Below are 6,107 nucleotides of genomic sequence, written 5' to 3' on the forward strand. Positions count from 1 at the left end.
ATATATATATATATATGTTTATTAACAATAATTACATCATTTTCAGGAATGTTATATACTCTTGTCATATCAATATTAAATATAGCCAGGAGTTACGCGAAAACATGATTGCATATTCATCTTAAATTGTGTATTCCTTTTTATTCATCAACCATCAAAAAAACGTACTTTGTCTTGATAGACGGCTCACGTGCCATCTTCAAGTCGCGTATAATTAACAAATGTACATTATTCTAATGAAATTTATTTAAGTTGTGAGTTTCGTTCGATAGTGTCTATATTCATTTCGCTTAAAGATGTCGATTTAAGCATGGAAATCATATGTTTAAAACCCATTCTACCACATAATACATAGACATATTTTCACTGTATATTGGTTGTTTATAGTGTTTGAGTGATCAAAACCTATCCGAGGTGTTTACCAAAGTATCCATATTATCACACGGTGAGAGCATTGCTCGTTATGATGCCTTATATAATAGCGTGGGGTATATGCACATTTAGTTCTCAAATTCATCATGCTAATAGACACCCATTTTATAGGTTACGAAACACATGAAAATGTGTTTCAATAGTCTTAAGTCACGAATATGCATTTACATTGGGTGCAAATATTTGTACTTATTGAAGATAAAAACTTATCAACTTGGACAACCACAAAATGTAAAATGTATGGTTGAGTAATTTATACCCACTTAATATCATTGACAAGTTCATAGAGATAGTATAGATGGTGGAGATAAGTGTATATGGCCTCAACTTTGTTGTATATTGCATTTTGTTACCATTAGTTCAAATTGTACACACAACAGTCCAACCATAATAAAGGTTATCTAGTCACTTTTACGTGAAACACTTTGTTTAGATTCATATTTTATTGTCTTTTGAAAGTCCTCGGGACCCCTCTTAAATCGAAAAAACTAACAAGAACATCACCCTTGATTGAGACCGGAGCGTGTGAATCTATCATACATAAAAAACGAATAATACAGAAGATGTAGAAACTCTTTTATTGATAGTCATCATAATCACAATACAAAAAGAGTATACATAACACGTTTAAGCACCGTTATCAACTCTAGGTGAGCTCCCATAGGGTTGAAGACTCACTACCAACATTCTCACAAAGTGTGGTCTCTCTAGCTCTAAAAAACTCTCAACTAAAAATGACCAAAACATACATATTTATAAGAAAACGCGACTAAGCAGCGATTCGACTTCTCTAAGTACGCTACTTACATATGTACTTGCATAAGCATGCCAAGCTGCTAAGTACACTTAGATCCTATCGCTTCAACACATCATATGAATTGCATAGCAACATATACCAGTCTTGGTTGTACTAACATCTTTTGATATGTTAATAGCATATATATAACTTGTTTTTGGATCTAATTAATTTAGTAACCCATTTTAGTATCTTAAGGAAACAATGTTAGCCTGTAGTCATTGTCCGTAGTGCATTCTTTCCCGAGGGAGAGAGGGTGCTATGGAAGAAGATCCAAAATAGTCACTTTATTAAGAGTTTATATCTTGTCAAAATATATTGAATTAAAGACCTATTAGGATGCTTATACCAGGTCTTTTTTCACCACCATCTCTTTCTTTCGGTAAAATATGTAATATGTTTAAGCCCATATACACAGTTACTAAGAAACAATAAAAATAAGATGTAGTTTCATACAAATTGTGAAAAATACTTAACCGGGCTTTGTAATTACTAAGAACAACATCAATGACCGTCTCTAATACCGTGCTACTAACGTTGCGTTTGGACTATGTGCCATGCTCTTGTGAGGGGCCACATTAAAGAAGCTTGTGCCCTTGGAGAATGTGAGATGTGAAAAAGGCAGTGATATGCTCGAATTAGGGGTGTTCACGGTTTGATTTAAAACCTTGAAACTGTCCAAACCATTTATCATTTTGGTTTCAGGGTCGGTCGGATTCTTAAATCTGAAACCATACAAACGGTTTTCTTTATGGTTTTATAAATTTTAAACCTAATAAATCCAGACTGGACCATACTGTACCATAAGATTCCAACATATTATTATTTAAAAGAAGCTACGTTACATGTATTTGATTATATATCATCAAGGTGGGATTTTCAATCAGTGCAGGCTGTGTGTTTAGAATTGTCTTTTTATAATTTTAAGGTTAGGTTCTTGTTTAAGGTTATAGTAAACAAACATGTTGAGAAATGAGGAGCTCTGCGTCATTCTTTGATGTATGGTTTTAATTTTCAACGATTCGATTTTCATTTTTAATTACTAAAAACTGTTACTAACGGTTGACTCACAATTTAACCTAACTAAACCGGGTCATGAACACCTCTAGCTAGAATAGGTGGTGCATATGTAAATTAGTTTTTTTACCTTTTCTTTTATTTTTTTTTTTGAACGACAAATTTTGGATCACTGACGGACCACTGGAGTATCATCGTGCCACCAGCAGAACCACCCGATCATATCCATCTCCACTAGGCAATATTGCCTATACACCAATTCAGGAGGAAACCGAATAAATCTGGGAAAACCTCCTTCAAAGGAATTAATGATATGTAAACCATGCGCTTTAACAACTTTGACCTTACATTTATTTTTAAATCGTTTTAAACATAGTAATGGTGTAAAATTAAAAATAACAACTTTAACCTTACATTTATTTTTAAATCATTTTAAACATAGTAATGGTTTAAAATTAACATTATGTAATGTTAATTTAAGAAAATCAATTAACACTTGTACTGTGATTTTAGTGGGGCAAGCAACGAGGAGGACACTCGGATTACCATTGATGGTCATATGGTTCTGCAAGTAACTAAGTTCAATTACTTACGATCTTTTGTTCAAAGGGATTTGGAGATAGATAATGATGTAGCACATCGTATACAGGCTGGATGGTCTAGGTGGAGAACAACTACTGTGGTATTGTGCGACAAGAGTAGTGTTGGCAAAAATACACGAGAACGATGGGTATACCCGAAACCTGACACAAATGGGAGGGGTATACCCGATACCCGACGGGTAATTGGCCAGGTATGGGATTAGTTATAAAAAATTTTGCGGGTATTGGTCGGGTATGGGATTAGGTGATACCCGACCCGATTACCCGAAACCACATACCCGTTTACCCGAACTATATAGCCGTTTATATACCCGGATTTTTTGATTTATATTTTTATTTTCCATTAACACTTGTCTATTAGTGATTTATTTTAGTATGTTAATAATGTGAAGAAAAATCTTTTAGTATATGTATTTGATAATAGTATTTATATTTTGTATGTTGTGAAGTGTATACATATAATAAATGTATAAGTATTATAAAGATATTATCAATTCATGATAAAACTTATATTATGTAATGTACGCCTTTTAATTTATAATAGTTGTTGTATAAATAAAATATATAATAATTATAATTGTAAACAAAATTTATTTGGAAACCTTAGTGTATATATTTTAACAAATTAATGGGTATACTTGATACCCGCGGGTATACCCAATACCGGACGGGTATTGGGTCGGGTATGTGACACGATTTTACAAACGAGTATGGGTATGAGATTACCAATACCCGACCCAAAACCGACCCATTGCCATCCCTAGACAAGAGGTTTCCAACTAAATTAAAGGGAAAGTTTAATAGAGTGGCAGTCAAACTTGCTATGTTATATGGGACAGACTCTTGGACCATCAAAAAGACGTAGACATTCAAGATGTAGGTTGCAGAGATGAGGATGTTTTAGTGGATGTGTGGACACACAAGGTTACACCGGACAAAAAAAAGAGGTTTTAGGAAAAGGTTAGAAATGACTATTATATCAGAAGATAAAGGAAAGGAGATTGAGATGGTTGGGCATGTGAAAAGGAGACAGACGTCAGGGCCAGTTAGACTAGTGGAAACTTTCACTATAGAGGAAATGAGGAGTAGAGGAAGCCAAATTTACATGGAATAAGCGGATTATGCAGAATTTGCTAGAGTGGAACCTCTCTGAGGACATGGTCCGAGATAAGGGCTCGTAAGGTGTAGGATTAAGGTTAAATATGTCTATGTGAGGGTACTTTTGAATATATTTATATATTTATAGTATATTTGTCAAAAGGATTATTTGGTACATGTCTATTTATATATTTACAGTATATTTGTCGTGGAGTCAGGGGTCTCTTTTGAAGAAGTCTCTTTCTCCGAAGGGACAGGGGTAATGTTTAGCTACATCTCAGCTTTCCCAGACCTTACCAATAGTAGTACTGTTAGTGGGATTTACTGATTACGTTTGTTGTTGTATCCTTTGTTGTTTCTTCTACACAATGCTTTTGTGTATTTAGTTTTGTTCACTAACAAATTTAGGAATGGCAATGGGCCGGGCTTGGGCCGGGTATTGGTAATCCCAGGCCCGTACCCGGTTGTAATTCTTTGGCCCATACCCGGCCTGTTACCCGTCGGGTATTTTTCGGGTAATTACCCGTCGGGTATCGGGCATACCCGCGGGTATCGGGTATACCCATAATTTCTTAAAAATACATGTTAGGACAAATATGCAATTTTTACTTTGATTTTTATATAATTTACTATTTTAATGACTATAATAAATGAAAATATGACTAATAACTTACATATCATAATCAGACCACATATACTAAACTAAATTAAAACGATTACTAAATTAAATAATTGTATAGGACCACCTATTTGCATAAAACATCCACATAATAAAGGGTGATAGCTTCCATATTCAATATACATGCTTAAAAATAAGTTATATATTAACTAAACACTTGTCAAATAAATAGCCACATATAACTATAGAGAAGGTAATAAATACATTTACTAAGTTTATATATATGGAAATATATAATTCGGGTATTATTCGGGTAAATGGGCCAGGTATCGGGCGGGTATCACTAAATCCCATACCCGTACCCATACCCGATTTTTTTTCTATTTTTAAGCCCGTACCCGGCCCATACCCATTGGGCTTCGGGTATACCCGGCCCGTATGTTTCGGGTTTCGGGTATACCCGTCGGGCTTGGGCTTTTTTGCCATCCCTAAACAAATTATTTGTTTTGTTATAATAAGTTAATTAATTTTTTATAAATATATTCATTTGGCATAAATAAATAGAATTGATTATTAAAATAAAGGTAAAAAATGGTGATGATTTATATATGTAAAGTTTGGTAAGAATGTTTGTAGGATTGGCAAAAAAATAAGTATTTTCAAACAAATTAATAAATATAATGTTTTAGCTGATTGATCACATTTATGAGTGTATTTAGCCCTTTATACTATGGATATTCTAAATATATCCTATCATAATTGTTTTAGCGATATATTAGACCAAAAATGGTAGAAGTTAATAAAAAACACGCTAAAAGTTGTAAAAATACAAGTGAATAAAAAACTATATTTAATAACACACTCTATTTTTTAACATCTAAGCATTTTTTTAATGGTAAATTTGGATTACTGACGGACTATTGGAGTATCAGTGTGCCACTAACGGAACCACCCGATCTTGATCTCTACTAGGCATAATGCGTACACACAAATTCAGGAGTAAACCCAATAAATATGGGAAAACCCCCTTGTGGGAATTGAACCCAAGATCTATTGATTCCAAAGTCTTATCTCTCCCTCAAGATGCTACTAAGCTATAAAGTCATGGTCTATAACATCTTAACATATTTAGGACATTATAAATTAATCTATTGGGGAAAGAATTTTGTGTTAGAAGGATAATGATTTTTTAAAATTCAAGAAGCTTATAAGTCTATAAGAACATCCTACATAAGAAATTAATCAATGTACGTAAATGACGTATTTGTGGATATTCAGAAGAGACGAACAAATATATGGTTAAGAAAGGTCACATATCGATACCATGAGGGAAAAGAGAGAGAAGATGCATCCGTAATTTGTGGATATTGGGAAGAGACGAGCAAATATATAGTCAAGAAGGGTCACATATAGATACCATGAGAGAAAAGAGAGAAGATGCATCCATAAGAGTGATAAATGTTAAGAGAAGACGATAATGTTCTTGCGTGTTCGGTATACTTTAAAGATTTTAGACCATGTTTGTGATTTTTTACCCTTTAAA

This window comes from Helianthus annuus, chromosome 17 (genome assembly GCF_002127325.2).
Source record: "Helianthus annuus cultivar XRQ/B chromosome 17, HanXRQr2.0-SUNRISE, whole genome shotgun sequence".
In the NCBI taxonomy this organism is placed as follows: domain Eukaryota; kingdom Viridiplantae; phylum Streptophyta; class Magnoliopsida; order Asterales; family Asteraceae; genus Helianthus; species Helianthus annuus.